This window comes from Eumetopias jubatus, unplaced genomic scaffold (assembly GCF_037043125.1).
Source record: "Eumetopias jubatus isolate StellerSeaLion01/CBP00866 unplaced genomic scaffold, mEumJub1_p1.0 scaffold_3, whole genome shotgun sequence".
Classification (NCBI taxonomy): Eukaryota; Metazoa; Chordata; class Mammalia; order Carnivora; family Otariidae; genus Eumetopias; species Eumetopias jubatus.
In genome coordinates, this window is record NW_028274809.1 from 91,777,398 (window position 1) to 91,801,044 (window position 23,647).

Genomic DNA, 23,647 nt, shown 5'->3' on the forward strand with positions numbered 1-23,647 from the left:
ATAAAATTGTAGTGACCTTCTATGTGGATGCAGGGAAAAATCCAGGGTTAGTCGAAGGAAGGAAGGAAGGAAGGAAGGAAGGGAGTAAGGAAGGGAGGGAAGGAGGGAGGGAGGGAGGGAGGAAGGAAGGAAAGGAGGAAGAGAGGAAGGAAGGAAAGGAGGAATGGACAGAGGGAGGGAAGGAAGGAAGAAGGGAGGGAGGGAGAGAAGGGAGTGAAGGAAGGAAGAAGGGAGGGAGGGAGAGAGGGAGGGAAGGAAGGAAGAAAGGAGAGAGGGAGGAAGAAAGGGAGGGAGGGAGGGAGGAAGGGAGGGAGAGAAGTAAGAATGTGGTAAGACTACTTAGGGATTGAGAATAACAAGCAAAGACCAGGGGTTAATACTTCATATTATACTCAGTCTTACTCCTATGAGATAGATAGTTAACAGTCAATAATAGTGATTTCAAGTCTATTTGTTCTTATATGCAAAGTTCGTTTTCCAACTGTTTTACTACGCTCTAAATTAATCAGAATTTATATTAGCTATGGCATAAGAGTTACATGGCATAATCTGAGGAACCCCAGAAACCCTCTTTGATCTCAAAACAATAGCTCAAGGGCCCAGAGTTTTATATGAGCAATTCATTCCCTCCAGCAAGGCACTTCCCTCTGTGGGTAACTTTTTAAAATGCAAACACTCATTAAAATTAATACATTAGTAATTTATTTATTTATGGATATTTGTTTCTTACATTTCTTAGTCCTCATAACCTGAGACAATATGTATATAATTGGAATTTAGGGAAAAGGCACTAAAACTGTGACAGAACAAAATATTGTCTACTTTCTGGTTTGGCTGAAAAGGAGAAGTATTAATAGGCATCTCAATAAAGACAACCGATGTTCACTTTAATGTGCTGGGGCACTCATCCCATAATCTTTAGATTCCTCTTGAATCAATAACAACGATAAAAATCAATTACATTACAGTGGCTAGTAACTATTTCAATTACCATGTGCCAAACTTGCACTAGATATAAAGATACAAATTCTTGAACTTACAATTAAACAGAAAGAAAAGGAGGCAGATAGAGATACACCAAGTTTAAGACATCATTAGAGCGAGAAGTATCAACAGTGGGCAGTGTTAGGAGAGTAGAGAAGAAAGAGTAATCATTTTTGTCTCTGGAAATCAGACAGCTCCGGGAGGAGGTAGATTTTATTCTGGAACTTGAAATCTTAATAGAAAAAGAAAAAAGGCTGAAGCCATTCTGGCCCAAGGAAAGTTTGAGAAAAGCCACTGCTGAGACATAAATGGGTGCATGGAAATCATAGAATAAGACAGGTAGCCGCATTCAGGTGGAAAATGTGTGCATTTGGCTTGTGAGTGTGCACATGTTGAGGGCAGGTTGCAAAGAATGAATAGAAGGGGTGGTATAGGAAAACATGGAATTAATTGGTAGGTTCGGGACAGATAATGGATCTAACTATATTAAGAAGAAAATTTCTAGAAAGCCAGCAAACTAAGTGGAGTGTGACAAAAGGGGGAAAAAAAGAGCTTTCATTAAAATTATATATTCACATGATTTTTTAAAAAAAAATCTTTAGTACAAAGACTTATAGTGAGAAACAACTGACCCACAACCAATTCCCTGTCTTCCTTCCAGAACACTTTGAACTCTATTTAGTTCTTCTGTGGTTATCTCCTAATTTATAAATAATAAGCTTATGTCATTGCTTCTTTTTTTTTTAAACGTTTTATTTATTTATTCATGAGAGACAGACAGAGAGAGAGAGAGAGCGAGAGGGGCAGAGGGAGAAGCAGGCTCCTAAGGAGTAGGGAGCCTGATGCGGGACTCGATCCCAAGACCCTGGGATCATGACCTGAGCCGAAGACAGACGCTTAACCATCTGAGCCACCCAGGCGCCCGCTTATGTCATTGCTTCTTGATTAATTAATTTTAGATATCATTTATTGACTTTCTGCTATAACTGATGGGAGTTTACTTTGCACCACCTTTCAATTTTTTAAAATTGTATCACTATTTTTATGCCTCTAATGGTTATTTAAAGGCTTTAAATAGCCCATTTTTTTCCATTCCCACTACTCATTCCTGCCCTCTATCAGACCAGCCACCACCGTTCTAAAGAATCTCTGTGGGTAGATGAGCTAACTCTTCTCTTGCCGTCCACATTCCTGGTAAGTTAGGTCATAGCTTCCTGTGCTGCATCATCACTTTCTCTACTCCTCAGTCTTGTCTATTAAGTTTTTCATAAATGTGTTTAGAGCTCTCATCCACTGATGGTCTTCTCTTATTTTTTTAACAAGGAATTAGGGCTTTTATAATTCATTTCTATTATTTTAATGAGATTATGGAAAGAAGAGGAAACCAGTATACTTATACATTTCATGGTCTTGACTAAGTTAAGCAGATGTATAGGATCTTTTTCATCTACTTACAGATCTATTCCCCTGCTTTTTTTTTTTTTTTACCCATATTTAATCTACTGTCTACTTAGGGAACTAATCATAGGAGTGTATCAGTGACTCCCTTGTCCATTGGCTTCTGGTTGGGTTTGGGCAACAGAAGGATGGGGCACACAATACAAGGAGAAAAGATGATAAGAGAAGAGAAAGATCAGGGAATTTATTCCACCAGATTTCATCTTCTGGATCACCTCAGTTTGTTCTTTACCCCAACCAAAAGCCATGGTTTCAATGGAATGGCCCTTTCCTACAGTTATAGTCCTACTAATTGTTCCTACCTCTATCAAATTTCAGTATCCTAAATGTCACTAGTCCAGGTACTGAACCACCCCCTGTGACCTTAAGTAACCCTTACCAGTCTTTTGTAAATAACCCCTTCATTAAATTTTCCCCAGTTGCCCCATTTGAATGGGCCACCTGTTTCCTACCAGGACATGCTAATAAAATCAAAGGAGACATGCTACTATATGACAGGGAAGAATGTTATAATTGGCCCTTTCCTAAAAGTACTTAAGGTCCTGTGAGGAGTATAAAATAGAAGGTTAAAGAGAGGGAAAAAAAGTGTAATTAAAACAGTTCTAGTGAAAAGCTGAGCGTCTTCCCTTTAAGTTCAGGAACAAGACAAAAATGCTCACTCTTGCCACTTTAATTCAACATAGTATCGGAAGTCTTAGTCACAGAAATTAGACAAGATAAAGAAACAAAAGCATCCAAATTGGAAAGGAAGAAGTAAAACTCACTATTTGCAGATGACATGATACTACATAGAGAAAACTCTAAAGACTCCACCAAAAAAACTATTAGAACTAATAAATGAATTCAGTAAAGTTGCAGGATACAAAATTAACATGCAGGAATTGGTTGTATTTCTATACACTAACAACCAGCTATCAGAAAGAAAAAAAATTAAGAAAACAATCCCATTTACAATTGCATCAAAAATAATAAAATACCTAGGAATAAATTTAGCCAGGGAGGTAGAAGACATGTACTCTCAAAACTTCAAGACACTGATGAAAGAAACTGAAGAAGAAAAAAATAAATGGAAAGGTATACCATGCTCATGGATTGGAAGAATTAATATTACTAAAATGTCCATACTATCCGAAGCAATCTACATATTCAGTGCAATCCCCATCAAAATACCAATGGTATTTTTCACAAAACTAGAATAAGAAATCCTAAAATTTGTAAAGAACCATGAAAGATCCCAAATAGTCAAAGCAATCCTGAGAAAAAACAACAAAGTGGAGCAATCAATCATACTCTCTGATTTCAAAGTATACTACAAAGTATACAACAGTAATCAAAATAGCATGGTACTGGCACAAAAACAGACATATAGATCAATGAATTAGAATAGAAATAAAATATAAACAGAAATAAATCCACACTTACATGGTCAATTAATCTACAGCAAAACAGATAATATACAATGAGGAAAAGACACCATAAATGGTGTCAGGAAAACTGGACAGCTACATGCAAAAGAATGAACCTGGACCACTATCTTATACCATACACAAAAATAAATTAAAAATGGATTAACAACTTGAATATAACATCTGAAACCATAAAACCCCTAGAAGAAAAGATAGGCAGTAAGCTCTGTGACATTGGTACTTTGTGGACCAGTCTGTCAGGCAAGAGCAACAACAGCTAAAATAAACAATTATATTTATTTTGTCAAACTAAAAAAACTTTTGCACAGCAAAGAAAACCATCAACAAAACAGAAAGACAACCTACTGAATAAGAAGATATTTGCAAATTATATAATCTGAGAAGAGGTTAATATCCAAGGGGAGCCTGGGTGGCTCCGTCGTTAAGCATGTGCCTTTGGCTAGGGTCATGATGCCAGGGTCATGGGATCGAGCCACGCATTGGGCTCCCTGCTCAGCGGGAAGCCTGCTTCTCCCTCTCCCACTCCCCCTGCTTGTGTTCCCTCTCTCACTGTGTCTCTCTCTGTCAAATAAATAAATAAAATCTTTTAAAAAAAAGGTTAATATCCAAAATATATAATGAACTCATGCAGCTTCATATAAAAAAAAATTGAAACATGAGCAGTGGACTTAAATAGATGTTTTTCCAAAGAAGACATGCATATGGCCAACAGACACATGGAACAATGTTTAACATCACTAATGATCAGAGAAGTGCAAATCAAAACCACAATGAGTATTACCTCACCCTGTCAAATTGGCTATTATCAAAAACACAAAAAATAACAAGTGCTGGTGAGAATGTGGAGAAAAGGGAACCCTTGTGCACTGTTGGGAATGAAAACAGTATGGAGGCTCCTTAAAAAATTAAATGTAGAACTACCATATAATCCAGCAATTCCACTTCAGGTTATTTATCTGAAAAAAAAATGAAAACATCAATTCAAAGAGATCTATGCATCCCTCTGTTCACTGAAGCATTATTTACAATAGCCAAGATACAGAAACAATCTAAGTGTACATCAATAGCTGAATGGATAAAGAAAATGTGCTATATATACACAATAGAATATTATTCAGCCATAAGAAATGAATATCTTTCCATTTGCAACAACTTGGAAGGAACTAGAGGGCATTATGCTAAATGAAAGTCAGACAGAGAAACAAGTATCATATCATTTCACTTATATGTGGAATCTAAAAAGCGAGACAAACAAAACAAAATAGAAACAGACTTGTAGATACAAGAAACAAACTGTTGGTTACCAAAGGGGGCAGGGGTGGGGGGGTGGGTGAAATAGGGAAAGGGGATTACAAGGTACAAACTTCTAGTTATAAAATAAGTAAGTCATGGGGATGTACTTTTTAGCATCAGGAATATAGTTAATAATATTCTAATAATTTTATATGGTGACAGATGCTAACTAGACATCATGGGAATCATTTCATAATGCATAAAAATATTGAATCACTATAATGTACACCTGAAACTAACAGGATATTGTATATCAATTATACTTCAATAAAGAAATAAAACAGTTCTGCATAATAATATAAAGCTATCTTCATCTGGGTGGGGCCAGCTTTGTAAGTAATTATGCCTTTAGGAATAAGTCTCTTCTCCCATTGTCAGTTAATTCCAGTTACACTGCACTTACTCTGAAAATTATTACTTACTTAAGATTTGTATATGTGTGGGTTTCTGTGTGTATGTGTGTGGGTTTCTGTGTGTGGGTTTCTGTGTGTGTATGTTGTCCATACATACACCCATACATGGGTTATCTTAGAAGACCCAGAAATAAAAATTGAAAAGAATAGGAAAAATGAAACAGATGCCTTTACCTCACATTAAGAAAGAACATGGATCAGTATCTCTCCCCTCCCACTGCATGCATGTGTACATGCAGGCATGCATGCATATGCACACACACACACACACACACACACACACACAATGAACACTCCCACACAGAGGTTTTCTGCTTTATGGTGTAATTCCAGGTCAAGTCATTCAAAGTTTAGGGAACATAGTTGCATTGATTATCCTGCCCTACAGAGGTTCAGGTTGGGGCTGAGAAAGATGGATTCCATGGGCAAAACAAACTTTTAGAATAGAGGCTAGATTTTTTCAGCAAGAAAGCTGATTGACACTGTACAGAAATGAAGAAAACGTGCATGTTTTCAAAGAGAGAAATAGAGATAAGGGATGATCTTGACGTAGGGAAACAACACCAGGATCTGCGAGATAGCTGTTAAAAATTTCTTTTTCTGTGTAATGTGTTTCTTGGTCCTTAAACTTTGGAATGGTCATATTTAGCATTCAGCTTTAAAGGATTTTCCACCCTCTGTGACGTAAGTGCCTCAACTTATAACCAGACGTACAGCAGAGTCAGTTGTGCACAAGCGACATGATTTAGCCGGTGTCATGGAAACTTAAGGGCAGGCAGTGTCTGGGAACAGTCAGTAGTGTTCTCACTCCACCTCTACTTTGGAGCCAGCCTGGAGGGAGCAGTTCTGTACCAAGGAAGGACAATAATTCCAGAAATCCAAGAAGTAATTAGCAAGAGAATAGGATGCATCTGGTAGCACCCAACATCAAGGTCTGAAGTCAGAGAGCAGAGGATGAGCAAAAGGCTAAGTGGAAGCTCTCAGGAACTGATGTCAAACAGAGCCTCCCTTTCTGTTGAATACACCGAAAATGATTTCAGGGAAGTAGACAGAGAATGGAAGATAGTGACTTTGAAGGTGGCAAAGATTTGGATTACCTATGTGTGTAAAATGCATTATAAGTTTCCGGGAATTGTCTCCTTAGTCTATATCAGATCTGCTTCTGGGCATTTTGCATATGCTATCTTATTTTATTTTATTTTTTATTTTTTTATTTTTTATTTTTTTAAAGAGGAGAGCAGTTTCTTCTCTCTCTTTTTTTAAGATTTTATTTATTTGTGAGAGAGAGAGCACAAGCAGGGGAAGCAGCAAGCAGAGGGAGAAGCAGACTCCCCACTGAGCAGGGAGCCAGATGCGAGGCTCGATCCCAGGACCCTGGGATCATGACCTGAGCCAAAGGCAGACGCCCAACCGACCAAGCCACCCAAGCGTCCCTGCTATCTTATTTTAAAATTATCATTATTGTTTCCATTTTACAGATAAGAAAATGGAGGGTGGGGGAGTTATATCATTTGCCCAAAGTCGCCTAGCTAGTTCTAAAACTTTTAAAACTATGCCATTAAAACTGTGGCTTAACAGACATCGAAGCACATGATCTCTCCATAAGAGACTTCATGGTGAAACAAAGAGGGAGGGGCATTCCAGGGAGGAGTTCATATCATAATTCCTCTGTTATTCCCAAGGAATACCTCTTCCTTTTTAATCAATTCTTCAGTTGGAAGAAGGTTTCAAGTGCCAATAAACACAGTGCTTGTGGGGCTTGGTGAGTGATGCTTCCAATCTTATTAGGCCTATGAAAAATAACAATAAATTAAAGTTCCTGTTTGCAAACATAAACTGTTCAGCCATGATTATGGCTAATAAACAACTAGTCTAAATTCAATTTTGATTTATGTATATTTTATCACCACTTAGTCATCAGGCAAAATTACATTTAAGTTATTAATTATAGCCAAAAGAAGTAACATTTAGAGAAGATGGCAGCTTAAACATCAAGAGCCATATTTAACATCAGAAATATACAAGTGAGTTATTTATCAGTATAGAAAGAATAAGAGAGATTTATAGATTCTCTGTGAAGGTCTATACCAGTCTTTTCCCAGAAAGATGGTAGCAAAGGTGAATGAAATCGTCTGTAAAGAGTAGCTCTGGGTGATTCACAGCCAGGCAAGCTAGGGCACATCATACTGAACTGAAGATCATGAGTGCTAGTCCCTGGTGTCAGGGTTAGTCCATCAAAGACCGGGGCTAAAGAATTGACCCCCTAAGTTTCCAATTGATTTGAAGTCTGAGAGTAGGCAAAGAGCAAGTAGAGCATGGTAGAGCACAGTGAATATGAGCACTGGTTGACAGGAGAGGCAGGCTACAGAGGAGCACAGGAGGGGAGTTTTCTAAAAGCAAGTGAGTGTGCAAAGTAGATGTGGGATGATTGTGTATATCAGCAATATCTATTAATGCCTATTGACTATCAGCAGATATTCTGCTGCCAATCTGCAGAAATCTGAAAGTAGATTAAAAACAATCACTGCTCTGGCGTTCCCTTGTTTCTCAATTATTGCCATTATTAATAGGTCTAACAGATCTTAGCAACCCATTCTGCTTCATGGCACCAATATTCTTCCAGGCTCATTGCCTTAAAACTCTTGATTCTCATCCGGTGCTCTTTGTCCTCCCCATTTACATATCAAGTTTACCATTAAACAAACAGAACCAAAAATCTGCTGGTGATTCCCCTCTAATTGATCTTGACGCAAAAGGATGGCACCAATATTTGAAGATTCCTATCATACAAAAAAAAAAAAAAAACACACACGAAAATACTTCCTGAGGTTGAGTTACAACCCAGGTGCCTACTACATTCCAGGTAAGTCCTTTAATCTTGCTAAACCTCAGCTTCCTTGGTTGTAAAACAAACCAAATAAAAGTTTCTACTCCGTATGATTGCCAGGAGGATTCAATGAAATACTGCCTGTAAAGCACATGCATATTGCCTGATACCAGGAGTCTTCTCCAACATGAGTTCATGAGAGAAGGTGAGAAGAAAGATTTAAAATATATATATAGAAGAGGAAACCCTTCAAGAGTTGAGGCTTCTTCACATTAAAAGAAAAATGTGACAAACAAACTGGTCTTCTATTCAGTGCTATGTTTTGGGCCATGTTCCAAGCATCCAGGAGTAGACCACGAGTGGCTGAAAATCAACCCACATTCCTGGTAAATTAAATTACAATTGCAAGGCAATTTGTATCCACCACTTTCTTGTATCATTGGAGAGGAACAGATAAGGTGATCGAATACCTTGTTTGCTCAGAGAAGTCCTAGTTAATGCCTGTTATCCCGGCTTACATAAGAAGAGCTCATCCACTTGCTTTCAGCAGTGCCTCTGTTTGTATGAAAATTATATGATCACTCTAAAAAAACACCATCCCCCCATGCAAATGTAAGAAACAAGCACATTTTGTTTCTCACTGCAGCATAGGGTTGCATTTCAAATGTATGGAAAAGGTAGACTGCACTGCTGCTCTTAAAATTATCTACTCAATCTGATCATTGGGCCTTTTTATTTCTTGCCACAGAATTCTGCTTCAGATAGCAGTTCATGCATCTGAAGAAGATGGTCTTGTGCCCCAAGCACACTTGTTCATGAATCATTAAATTAAAAATGAAAGGGAAAGGAAAGTATAGGGCTTACCTGAAGATAATTGACTGGAGCTACGTGATACGTGTTGTTATGATAGAAACATCATGAATGAAAGCTATATAACTAAAGAGAAGTGGTGTTCAATCAAAGTGAAGCATTATTATAAGAGAAAACAACTTTCACTTGGCAAAAATTCCAAATGGTCATTAAGAAGTCTGTTTCTATGTCAGTTCAATGGACAGACAGAGATCACAGTATGATGTCAGACAGCACGAGTTTCTTCAACATTAAATCCCCTAAAAAGAATATTCTGTCTACTAATCATACACAAGTGAATGCGCCTCTCTAGTCTATTCACAATCATTGCTGAGATTTCCTTTTAGGAAAGGTACAAACCAGGATTCACCACCAGCCCAACTATCTCCCACTTAAATCTGGAGAAACAGATACTGTGATTCTGAGTTCTTGGACGGAAGCACTTAACACATACAGTGTTGTCATTGTTGATAAATATTTATCAGGTCTCTGCTATATATGTAGGAGACACACATAGGTGCTGTGCGTGATACTGAAGCGTACGTACATGCATTATTAAATCTCCCCAGTGAAGCAGAAGTGAAACTTGATGGATGGATAATAATGTAGAAGTTCTCCACAGTTTTATAAGTATTCAAAGATGATAATATAAACTTTGTATTTACTATCCAAAGCCCAACGATCCAGTATGCTCAGTCTTTGTTTGAGGAGCAATGGAAGGGTTAAATAGTGCACACCACAATGCCCTAGAAAAACTCTGAGGAGAGTTTTCATGTACTTCTTTCCTATTCATCTTGGTGTTCCAGATAGAAAGCAGATACATCAAAAGTTGTCTCCCCCAACCCCCTAAGTTCCCTCCCAGCCTAGACCTCCAAGTACTTCAAAATGAACACTGAGCCTATCTATATACCAATGAAATTAAACAAAATTGCAAAGCTTTTCTGCTAAACTTTCCAGGACTATTGAAAATAAGCTCTGGGATATCTATATACTTCTTTCATTTTAAAATGTTGCCTGAAAAAAAATGTACTCTATATTCTTAAATGTTCATAATCATCACTCACTTTGCAACAGAGGCCACATTCAACGGCTCTGGCAACAGACCGGACCTCCAGGGCTCTGATTTCTAATCCCAGCTCATTACTGAATTGCTATATGACCTTGGGCAATGCACTTAACCTTTCAGAGCTTCAATTTTCTTGCTTATCCTATGTGGGTAATACTGTTGAGCCAACTCATAGGACAGCTGTTAGGAATGCCTAATTAAGTTGGATTTAAAGCATTTTGCAAATGTAATGTGTGTGGTTTGTGTGTGTGTGTGTGTGTGTCCACTTAAAATTCCTTATTCCTTAAAAATGCAAACCCTTAATTTCAGGTGAAGCAATTCATGTTTATACCTGCATAAACTATCTAGGACAACCGCCGAGGCAAATAAACATGTTCTCTCTATGGCACATACCATACACTCACTGAAGCCTATGCAATAGTTCTAATTTCGAGGGACTATCTCCAGATTCCTCTACTTGCTATCCTCACCACTGCAGCTCTTAAAACATCTGCAATTTGTAAAGCTGACCTTATCAAATAGTGACCACCTTTGAGTGTGGCCCTTCCTTTCTCTATATATGATAACTGAAGTCACCCACAACTGATCTTGCTTTCTACTCAACCCATGTTGTCCTTAATGCTGGCTACATATTAGAATCTCAAGGGATGCTTTTACATACTCCTAATGCCCTCCCCCAGCCCAAACTATTTAAATCAGAATCTCTGGTGGGTGGTGCCCAAATATTGGTATGTTTAAAAAATCTCCAGGGCAGAGAATCACTGTTTTAGCACATTTAAAGCTCGCATGTCTTATTCTTCCAATATGTAAAACAGGAAAAAGACAATGAAGCATGCTTAACCAAGCAATAGAAAACAAATGAGCACTAGCTAAATCATTAATGCTTTCAACACATTTAAAAAATGCAACCTGCCCTCTAGCTAAGTACATCATAATGGGTATAATTGGAAATGTGTACTATAAATGAGGAGGGTTAACAACACTATTTATAATGACAATTTGCACTTCTCTTTTCTTCGCTGCAACCCGTGCTGAAATGACAGGGATTTATTTTCCCTCCATGCAGACCCCTTTTCATTTTAGCAGATGAAATGTCTAGTGGCTGCTTGCTACAGGGAATCCTAACACATTGTACTCCATCAGCCTTAATAGTGAAATACTCTGCAACACCACACTGCATTGTATATAGACAGGTTTGAGGGACACAGATGTCATCAAGATATAAACTCAAGACATAATCATCATTAGGCATGAATACTGAATCATATATTCAAAACAATTCTTTTAAATAATCCGTATTACCCTAACTTTTTAATGCTTTATGCCTTCATGGGCATAAAAGGTTGCTATTACTGCCCAGCATTGTGTTGACAGCTAGAGGACAGAAGGACTTCCAGGTCAAGCTTATGTGTCACAGCCCAACGAGAACACAACTCAGGGATATACAACTAGCAACTTCAGACCCTCAGATCCTCTGTTCTTCTTACAGATAAGTCAAGTGTATCCTTTAGCCATCTGCCTGCCATGCTCAAAATGCACCACCACTCACTATGGCTCAACCACTTGAATCCTCGGTTCTGCAACTTTGTGCAATGTCCCTTCTAGGATGTGTCTACAAGTAAAAAATGGTTTACCTGAATGTAAGGTGTGGGGGATCCTTTAGACATTAATATCAGTTGTGATATTAAAGTTTTTGTTTTGGGGATAGTAGTAAGACAAGTTAAAGTAACTGTAAAGATAAACCAATCAAAATAAAGTTTTCCACTTCTAACTATAAATTTTAGCACAATGTAGACAAAGACTCTTAATTATCCCTTGTATGCATGAGCTGCATGTTATTTCCTGTCTTCTTGTTTTCATTATTTTGCAGCATCAACATAAAGCCTCTAGGTTTTGAAATTCCTTTTTTTGGCTTAGTATTGATGTAATAACTTGACTTAGAATTGGTGAGTCTGGAATGTCAATCAGGTATGGGAACTTAGGAAAATATTTATCTTCTGGTACCTCGAAAGGAAGTAATTAGAATAACTTATCTGGGGCTTTAAAGAAGAATAATCAGGTAATGGAATGTAATTAGTTCAGGGTTTGGAATCTGGTAATATGTAACAAGGTTTGTTGGGGGACAGGTTAGTGTTGGGGTAAGTGTATTCCTTCTCCCTCCTCATCTAGGTAACCCTTTATGCTTCCTTTGAGACTGAACAGATGGTCACCTCTTTCAAGAAGTCTTTCCCACCCTACCCTCAGCCAAGCAGCCCTCTTCCCATGCTTCCATGCCTCTAGAAAGATTCACGTTACAACCTTTTGTCTTCTTGTCTGTCTCTGCTCTCCAGGTCTTGTAGTGCTTAAAAACCTAGGAGGCATCTAACAAATGATTGTTGAATAAGTAAGGGGATGGATGAGTGAAAATCCTAACTGAATGAAAATATAGCCATCTACAATTTTTTTTTCTTGAATGGAAAGTCAGAGACATTAGTTTCTACCAATAAGGCAGACTATGTATCTGGAGAAACTCTGCTGGTACACAGAAAATTGAATGCAGAAGAAGTTTGTTTTTAATTCAACTTAAAACATTTATCTTTTTAATTTTGGAAATTTTCAAACATATCAAATGAACCCAATATATCCATCCATCCGCTTCAATAATCACATGGTCATGCTTTTTTTTAAATCTATACCCCTACCCTTTCACGCACACATGAATTATTTCTAAGAATATTCATATATCATAACATTTCATCTGCAAATACTTCAGAATAAATTTATAAAAGATAAGGGCCGTTTTAATTTTTTTTATTAACATATAGTGTATTATTTGTTTCAGGGGTACAGGTCTGTGATTCAACAGTCTTACACAATTCACAGCGCTCACCATAGCACATACCCTCCCCAATGTCCATCACTCAGCCACCCCATCCCTCCCACTCCCCTCCACTCCAGCAACCCTCAGTCTGTTTCCTGAGGTTAAGAGTCTCTTATGGTTTATCTCCCTCTCTGGGTTTGTCTTCATTTTTCCCTCCCTTCCCCTATGATCCTCTGTCTTGTTTCTCAAATTCCTCATATCAGTGAGATCATATGATACTTGTCTTTCTCTGATTGACTGATTTCGCTTAGCATAATACCCTCTAGTTCCATCCACGTTGTTGCAAATGGCAAGATTTAATTTTCTGATGGCTGCATATATTCCCTTGTATATACATACCACATCTTTTTTTAAAATTATTTTTTATTTTTTATTTATTTGAGAGAGAGAGCACAAGAGGGGGTAGGGTCAGAGGGAGGAGCAGACTCCCTGCTGAGCAGGGAGCTCGATGTGGGACTCGATCCCGGGACTCCGGGATCATGACCTGAGCTGAAGGCAGTCACTTAGCCAACTGAGCTACCCAGGCACCCCATATACCACATCTTCTTTATCCATTCATCTGTTGATGGACATCTAGGCTCTTTCCGTAGTTTGGCTTTTGTGGACATTGCTGCTATAAACATTGGGGTGCATGTGCCCCTTCAGATCACTACATTTGTATCTTTGGGGTAAATACCCAGTAGTGCTATTGTTGGGTCATAGGGTAGCTCTATTTTCAACTTCTTGAGGAACCTCCATACTGTTTTCCAGAGTGGCTGCCCCAGCTTGCATTCCCACCAACAGTGTAGGAGGGTTCCCTTTTCTCTGCATCCTTGCCAACATCTGTTAAAAATATAACCATTGTGGGTGCCTGGGAGGCTCAGTCAGCTAAGCATCAGACTCTTGGTTTCAGCTCAGGCCATGATCTCATAGGTGGTGAGACAGAGCCCTGCAATGGGTTCCAAGCCTAGTGGGGAGTCTGCTTGAAGGTACTTTCCCTCTGCTCCTTACCCTACAAATGCATGTGCTCTCTCTCTCTCAAATAAATAATCTTTTAAAAAATAAAATAAAATATAACCATAATAACACCTCCATACATAGAAATATAAATACCAATTCTAAAATACTAATAAATACTGAACTGTCATTGGGTGATAATTTGGATCCCAAATGTCCACTGAGCTATAATTGCTTGACATGTCCCATAGGTTCCTCCCCCTTTCCTTCTAGATTTCTTTGAAATTCTTTTTGAAATGCTTTCAAAAATAGATTATAAATGTATGTTTAAAAAGGCAGGCAAGTGAAGTTTTGGAGCACTGGCCCTTGATGCAATGTCTCCATTGTTGGCAGTGAGGACATGGCTTTTAATAGATACATTAAATCAAGAAAGAGGAGACAAAGACTGCACGGCCAGAGCATAGGGTGATGTTTGGGGGGAGACTCTCTCACCTAGAAACACATAAAGTTGGAATTCGCTTCATGTGTGGATAGTGAGAAAACCTACTGTAACAGACAGAAAGAGTGAGGCTGAGGCTGCTTTCTGGCCTTGACCTTGACTCTAGAAAGAACAGGGGAAAAAAAGAAGTCACCCGGAATTTTCCTAACCAGATGCCTCTTTATTAATACATGTGTGGAGCTAGAGTTAGGACTACTGTATTTGAAGAAGAAAATCTAAGATGATAATGTTTATCATGTGCTCTGGATTATTCTGGAAAAAGAATATCGAAATTCTCTAAGAAGGAGATACTGCTCTAGAAATTGAAAACCCAACAAAACAAAAGAAAAAAATATTATTCCCAACCTCATGGACCTTACATTCTAGTGGAGAGAGAAAGACAACTAAAAAAAATAAGTTAAATATTTAGTGTTTCATAAGGCAATTAAATGCTGTGCAAAACACACACACACACACACACACACGCACACACCTGTGTGTGTGCGTGTGTGTGCGCGTGCGCGGAGAAGAGAGGGAATGTTGTAATTTTAAACTTCAAAAGCCTCAATGAGAAGGGGATATTTGAGCAAGAATATGAAGGACCTTGGTGGTCATCTACATAATATCTGGAGGAAGATAAATTTAGGCAGAGTGAATTTGACCCAGCAGAGTCAAATTCCAGAGAGAGCAAGGGTGTCCAGGGTGGCTGCATCACTGGGTACATTGGAGTGTGGAGTCGGAGTGGGAGTGGAGGGAGGGATGATAGAAAAGGTCAGTGTCTCCACACAGAAAAAGAAATTGGATTCCTAACTAATATCATACATAAAAATGAATTATTAAAGTTCTACATGTAAAAGTTTCTGTAGAAAAACATAGATATCTTTATGTTTTTGGGATAGGAACATAGATATCTTTATGTTTTTGGGATAGGAAAAAACACTTTAAAACACAAAAATGAAAATCACACAGTAAGTGATTGATAAATTCAATTAACATTAATATTAATATTAACATTAATATTAGTCATTTCTGTTCATTGAAACTCACTCTGAATGGTTTATCTGCACTATGGAGAACAAAGCAAGGTTTATTTTCCAGAATACAATCTTCAAAATAATAAGAAAAACAACCCAAGCACTTGCCATGCTTCATTCCTTGGCAAAGTGTTCTACATAAATCAACTCAATCCTCATAACAATCTTAAAACATAGTTACTCTTATTATTCCCATTTTAGAGGTCAGAGAATAGAGGAACAGAGAAGTTTTGTTATCTTGTCCAAGACGCCAGTAAGTAATAAAGAGGACTTGAAACCCAAGAAGTCAGTATCCAAAGGATGTGTTCTTACTGCTCTGCTTTGCTATCCTATGCCTCCAGCCCTTGAATTTTCTCAGCCAAGTGCAAGAAGAATTGCAGTCCAATAAAATTACAATCCAATAATGGCAACTGTTCCCAGGAATTAAAACTCAAATCCAGTTAGGAGCCTGGCCCCTAGAGAAAGCCAATAAGGACCAAGACCAGCCAGCTTACAGGGTCCCAGGCTCAGTAGGGCTCTTAGTTTAATGCTCTGCTACAGCTGTCTTGAAATTTTTAATAATTTTTAAACAAAGCACCCCACATTTTCATTTTGCACTGGGCCTTACAAATTATGGTGCTGGTCCTGATAAAAAACAATGGTAATGTGGGGAATTAATGAGATCCTCTCCATCTTTCGGATCATTTTACACCTTGGAAGTATACACACAGAGAGGTGACTAGGAAGGGTTCGCTCCATCCTAGAGTTCTGACAGTTGCTTACTGTTTTTGTTTCTCTCTTAGCATTTAAATTCCTTGAGCAGGAGAGAGGGTTTGCATAATCATCCAGTTACGTGAACTCCACAGGATGGATAAAGAACTCAGTACACGCTGGGTCATGAGACAGGCTATTATATAATGTTGAGTTATGGTAACTTATATGCTTACCTACAATTCACATTTTTTTATTTAAAAAAAAAGCAGATTCTCATTTCTTGCCCAGATAATTGAACGGCTTCATAATTTTTCCACTGGTTTTGAATGCTCTCTAACCTCATTATTTTCTGTACTATTTTTTTTCTAAAACACAAATCTGATTTTATCACACCCATGCTTAAAATTTAAAGTGTCTATTAGAATTCCAGATAATGTCCAAACTTTTTAGAATGGCATAAATTTTCTCATAAACTGGCTCCTGCATGTATCTCTAACCCTATTTCTTATCATCCCTCCATATGCATTATGCATCCCAAGCCTCACTAGCTGACTGTTATTCATTTAACTAAAATGTTCTCTGCTGCTGCCAAGCCTCCACACACACACACATCTTCTCTTCTATATTTAAGATACTTGTATTCCATGTTTACTTGGAAACTCCTGATCTACCAAATCTTACATCTTCTGACCACTTAGCTAGAGTAAGACACCCTCCTCTTTGGCTACCTAATACTCTGTGCTCATTCCTGTTATAAAAAAGATAGGTTTATGTACTTGCATCTTCTATCAAAAAGCCCCTTGAATAAAGTAATACCATCTTATTAACCTTAATGTTACTAGCTATTGGCAGAAAGCGTGGTATACAGTAAACCCTACAAAAAGTTTACAGAATTACTGATACATTCATCTGTTATCATTCATTTGATTATTACTTACACACTTACTCTGTGGCAGCCACTATTCAATGTGTTTAAGCACTGAACATGGAGCCTATTTTCTAATTGGGAGAATGGTTAAGTGCTATGAGGAAAACAACATGTGGTAATGAGCAAGAAAGAGAATGGGAAGAGGGGATTTCTAATAAGACTGTCCGAGAAAGGCTCACCAAGACATGCTATTTGAACTGAAACCAAAATGTTGGGCAAAAGGCACTTACGCCAAGGGCTGGGAGAAGAGAATTTTAGGAAGAAGGTGCAGCCAGTGAAAGTCTGGACAAGATATAAAAGCTTGGTCAGAAAGGAGGCCAACGTAGCTAAAAGGAAAAGTAAAGAAAGCAGTGAAAGGTGGAATAGGGGTTTACAAAGTTGCCTAGCACCAGTCTGTGAGGGTGGAGCCCTCCAGATGATTCTTTTCATGTGAAGGGTTACATCCACCTCTACCGCCCTCTTTTCCCAGGATTTTCTCCCCCTCCTACACTTGTGTGTTCTTTGGGAAGGATGAGGGGCATCTAAACCATGGTTTTGGGAGAAGGAAGTGGACATATGTGACTCTTCCTTCTCTCCCCTTCTTGTTCTTTGGGATGTATCTGCTTGTAGAAGGCACATATTCCGATCTGTTCTGGGCTACGGTCATCAAATTTTTAGCTGTCCAACATGGGCTGTGACCGGGTAGTTAATCCTGTCTAATTATACAATTGAGGATCAGCTGATATTTTGATCCCCATCTACTCTGACTAATTCTCAATTGTTTCTAAGTTTGGGTGGGGGAAAAAGTTGATGGGGAAAAGATAGACTTCCTCAAAGTCCAAGACCAAATATGTGCTTGCTGGTCATGTATAATGGTATTTCATGTTCCATGCAATATAACAATATGTGTTTATTAAACTCCTATTATTTTTCTGCTAGAAGAAAGTCTTTCTTTTGCTCTCTCTCATTCTTTCTCCATATATACATACAATACACTTCTAACTATCTTTCGTTTACAAAATTAATAACTTTATTGCTTGAGCTTGAATACCCATGGATCCTACAACTTGGAGGACATAGGAGAAATACAAAATGGAGGACAAGGAGGGAATTAGTGCATACTGAGCAACTATTGCTAAGCTAGCCTCTTCATGTAGGATAAGAAAACCCTAGGAAGTAAATTGTCTTACAGACGCTACATGTTATATCTATGTTGCAGGTAAGCATATAGAGTCTCAGAGAGGTTAACTAAATTTTAGAACACACAGCTAAGGGGCAACACCAGGAGTCTACCATAACTATGTTAGATTCTTTCTACTACACATGAACAAATTAGAGAAAAACTCAAGAAAGAATATAATTAAGTGTCAAACTGAATATTTGATTATATTCAGTTCAAAAAGCATCTGGTCATCCAGCAGAAGAGGATATTGTTGGCTCAAGTTAGAAATGAGCGTATTTCCCACAGAACCTGTCATTGTACATGTGGTCTATATTCTTACTTTGGTTATCATTCATAAGGCCTCTAAATAAAGTTATGATAAGCATATTTTAGGCATCAGAGCAAACTAAATTTAACTTGAAAGGACCTCAAATGGCAGAGAATCCACAATTCCTCACATACTTATTTTCAGATATTTTATTCCTTATCACCAAAAACATGCCGTTCAGTAGATATTCTAGCTGAACTATTTCCATGTAGCAACTTATTTTGAAGGAATTTCAAGAGATTAGCAGAATATCTAGTGAAGAGTTTTCTATTAGTGAACACTTAAAAGTTGTTTGTCTAAACTATGAGCAATCTACCTCATTTTAAACATGAATTTAAAATCTTCTTGATTTTGGGGCACCTGGGTGGCTCAGTCGGTAAGCGGCTGCCTTCAGCTCAGGTCATGATCCCAGGGTCCTGGGATCGAGCCCTGCATTGGGCTCCCTGCTCAGTGGAAAGCCTGCTTCTCCCTCTCCCTCTGCAGCCCCCGCTGCTTATGTTCTCTTTCTCGCTCTCTCTCTCTCTCTCCGTTAAATAAGTAAATAAGTAAATAAATAAATCTTTAAAAAAATGTTTAAAAAATAAAATAAAATCTTCTTGATTTGTTACCTTACATAAATTATTTGACATTCTTATAAAACCTGGAGCTCCAAATTGACATATTAAGATCCTGACATTTAGCTCTACCTTTAACTCTAAGTTTTGTTGTAGTAAGACAAATTAGTTTATAAATCTACCATCATATTAGCTAATCCAGTGAGTCAAAAACCTCCTTAAACCATACGCTAATTTAGAATCATATTAACATAGGATCAAAGCCAAAAGTGAAAATAATTTATTATTTTACTTGTAGAAAATTATTTAATAAACTTAAAGTAACACCCCATCTAAATCAAAACTAATTTATTCTCTTCCTTCATAAGAAGTGTATTGAAAGTCTAAAAATAAACTTCTAATTAGAATGGGTATCTTGGTTTCTGAAAGGCAGCTTATTTACCTCTACAGGCAAATAGAAATTATATTGTGATGCAATGTATTACCTGCAGAGCATTCTAGAGATATGAGAAAGAAACCAGCCAGAACTTAAAAAGAGTTTGAAAAGAAAGAGCACTCATATCGAAAGAAACACAGATTTTGCCACCAAGGCTAACAATAAATCATTATGAATATCCATGTGAGCCACAGGATTTATTTATGGTAATGTAGCTTCACTGTTGAATGAAGGAGATTAATAGTGCTTTATAGCAAGTATTAGTTGAAAATGTAGAAGGAAGACGGTGGATTTCATATGTAAAGAACAGAACTTCATGCACCAAATCTACATTTTAAAAATTTTGTCTGCTTTTGTTTATTTTATTTTGTTTGGTATGTTAGTTTATTTTATAAGACGACCAAGACAACACTGTTTGTCATAAACAGTGTTTTCTAGACTTTTGCTAGAAATCACAGCCTAGACATTTTGGTAAGAACTCAAGTACACACAGACTGCACATTTGTTTGTTTGAAGTAAAATATCTGGCTCCGATCATACTCAGGGTGAGTGCTGTCTCTCTCCTTCCAGTTTCTACTCTTCATGAGTGTATAATTCTACTGCATTTCTGTTGCCTGGGGCTTCATTTTCCTTTTCTGTATTTCTACCTAATGTAAACCACTCTCTTCCCAAACCAACTCTGAAGTGAAAGAGGATGGCTTTTGCGTTGGAAGCAAGCAGGTGGGTTTCACCATGCCTCTCCCTGCAGTTCAGCACCTACAGAGTCTGGCTGAAACAGAAGTGAGCGAATGAGGCATGTTCTGGATTCTCTCCCAAAGAGCTGAGCTTGGGTGTTCTGGAGAGGTCAATCTCAGTGGAGAACAACCCCTGCCCCATCTGAGGGGGAATGCTCCCACACTCAGCTCTCGCTGCCTTTCTGCACATTGTCCCCTTCCCCTTTCAGAGGGTTACTGACCTGAGGGGGCAGGTCCACAGGTTGCTGAAGTGGCTGAGGGCCTGACACAAACTGGGCCAGCAGGCTCCCTTTCTTGGTAAGCTCCATAAAGAGCCAGAAGGGAAGTTTCTGTCCATGTGGGGTGCTTGACTACAAAAAGTGTGGTAGAGTGGAGCCTGGGACAGCCATTCCGGGGCTCTGTATCTGCTAGTTATGAGTATACAGATTCAGAGAAGGTCCATTACAAGGGGCAGGACAGTAGGTGTACACAGAGAAGCAGAGACAGAAGGAAGCACACTGGCCTGGAAGCTGAAGAGAGAAGCCTCACTTCCTGTTTGCTTTTCTAGTTCCCCTGACGTCCATGGGGAATTTTTTCCCTTATTTTTGGATATCTGTAAGATTTCCTGTTATAATTTCCCAACAAGCCATTTTAACCTACTACAGCTTATAAACCTTGGATCCTTGAAAGCCAAAATAAATGATTAGAACAATATAGTAGATGCAAGTTACACATTTCTTAAATAATCCATTGACTAATGGTTAAATTAAATGTCTCCCATAGTTCAGGTGTTCTCAAACTTTAATGTGTCTTAGAATTACTAAAGCAGTTTGTTTAAAAAATGGCAGATTTTGAGGCCCGAGGACTGACCTCAAAATCAGAATCTCTTAGGATTTTAACAGGCATCCCTGGTAATTCTGAGCTAGAAATACATGGGCCACACTTTTGGAAACCTGTTCAAATTACTGTTTTACCCTTGGACCAGTCTGGGCCGCTGCAAGACTACACACGACCATAATTTTGCATTTCAGCATTATACCTTTGGGTTTTATTAAAAAGAAAAAAACACAAACAAACATAAAGCCATGAAACCCTTCATTTCATTTCCTATGGACACAACTGCCTCAGTTGGTGACCAGGGCTGGAATGTGAAGCTGCAGTACGAAATGCCTTCTGGGAATTAGCAACTGAATAGGCTTTGGTTCCCATGAGATACTCATACGATTCCATTAAAAATAATAATAAGCACACAGACTGATGGACATAAGAATGAGTGCATGAATGTGAATATGTAAACAAACAAAAAGGATGAACCATGTTTTTAACCATGTTTGCTAGGAAACCAGAGATAAATCTGATTCTCTAAGTCCCACATCTTCTATCACCAAGAGCACTGTGTATGTTCTTGCAGTTAGCTATGGAATCATTTATGAAAGAAATTTAGTTGTAAAAGCATCTCAACTTTCCTCTTAGCAGTTTGCCAGCTTTGCTTAAGCAGGTTGCTTCTAACTGGCATTCATTTATTTGACATGGATTTACTGAGTTCTGTTCTGTCTTAAGTTTATTACCAGGCACTTTTGGGAATGAAAGCAGAAAAGGTTCCAGCCTTCAAAGATTTCACGTCCCTTCAGAGAGATACAAAACACCTTTACCAATAGTTAGAATGCAAGCAAGTCAGACAGGGTTATGGGACTCAAGAGAGAGGAGTGGTTGTTTCCAGCAGAAGGATCAGGACAAATTCTGTGAAGGAGGCAAGGATTTACACCTTGGTTAGATCTGGGCAAGCAGCAGAGATAAAGGAGAAAGAGATTCTAGACAGAGTGGAATTCTGGTTTTCCTTACTCCTTTCACAGCACTCTGATCTTCTGCCTAGCACCTATTATGATTTGTACCTGCATGTTCATTGGGTAATTATGGATTCAATGCCTCCATTTTCCTCTAATAGACTCTACCTTCCATAATGGAGGGATCTGTGTCTTCACTCACCACTCGGCATATATGCACGCGGTGCCAAGCACAATGGCTGGAACGCACTAATTGTTCACCCAGTGTTTATTGCTGACCGAGTGGATAAGAGCCTAGACTTCCATGTGGTTTTGCCCTCTATGAGTGTTGCAATCTTGGGTCCTATCCCTAAGTAAGCCTCTATTTCCTCATATGTAAATTGGAGTAATAATAGTTCTTTCTGTATAGAATTGAGATAAGAGTAGGATAATGGATATCGATAAATTACGGCTTTTATTACTTTGATAGGAAGAGACGGTGAGATGAAGCAAAGGCATGCTGATATTATAGCCTCTCAGTGATAAGTCTGACCTTGTCTAACAGTTTTTCCCTATAACTGTACAGGCTCACCAGGCAAGGCAGGTTTAATGTCAGCCAGGTATCTTTACCTGCTCTTGGCCCCTTTTGGACCAGGTGACCAGGAGTGCTTCCCTGGACCAATCCCGTCACCTCATCTCTGGGGCAGCCCTAATGGAACAGCTGTTCCTGTTTCCCTAAACTGTCCCGATGGTCAATGAAACAGCACGTGTGAACGCATTGTGTGATAGGTCTGTGATGTGCCATGCCGGTGTCACAGGTTTGAGAGTTCCAGACTCCAAATTCTTGAATTGCTAATAAACAGGCAAAATGAGCTGTGCTTATCGACAGGAGAAATAACTTGTGTAGGGATAAAACAGGCAGGCCCTGAAGTCACCGAATCTGGATTCCATGCTGGCTCTACCTCATGCATGGGGGCTAACCTGCAACCCATTTACTTCATGCTTCTGAGCGGGGGCTCCTCACCTCTTTGGTCATGTGGGATTATACCCAACTCCTGGGGCCGATGTAGGAAATGAAGAAAAATCACAGCTGGTGATGATGTGAACTCCAGGTCCCTGCAGCTGTGCATCAATCTCCGGTGTCAAAGAACAGGGCATCAGGGAGAGGAGGAAGAGTGTGGACTGAGAACACTTCCTGTCACCTATTACATAGACTAACGTTTCCTCTGAAGCTGAGGTGTAGGTCGCACCAGCCGAGTTCCAGCAACTCTCCTATTACACAACGCTGTTCCTCCATGCTGGCAAATGGTCAAGGGGCTCTGATGAAGTAGTCTTAGTTTCTGTTGCTGTTGCCAAACCTGATTTTATTTTTTTTTCCCCAAATCAATTCCCCCTCATATGGATTTTAATAGAGGCTGGCAGAAGGTGCCAAATCTTAACTAAAAGCAAAACAAAGCCAAACAAAA

At 38.6% G+C, this 23,647-nt stretch overlaps 1 protein-coding gene across 1 annotated transcript in view; it reads right to left on the bottom strand.

Moving 5' to 3' along the window:
- THSD7B (thrombospondin type 1 domain containing 7B) overlaps positions 1–23,647 on the bottom strand; it is a 763,227-nt gene that overhangs the window by 344,149 nt on the left and 395,431 nt on the right. The gene's annotated exons all lie outside the window — the stretch shown is intronic.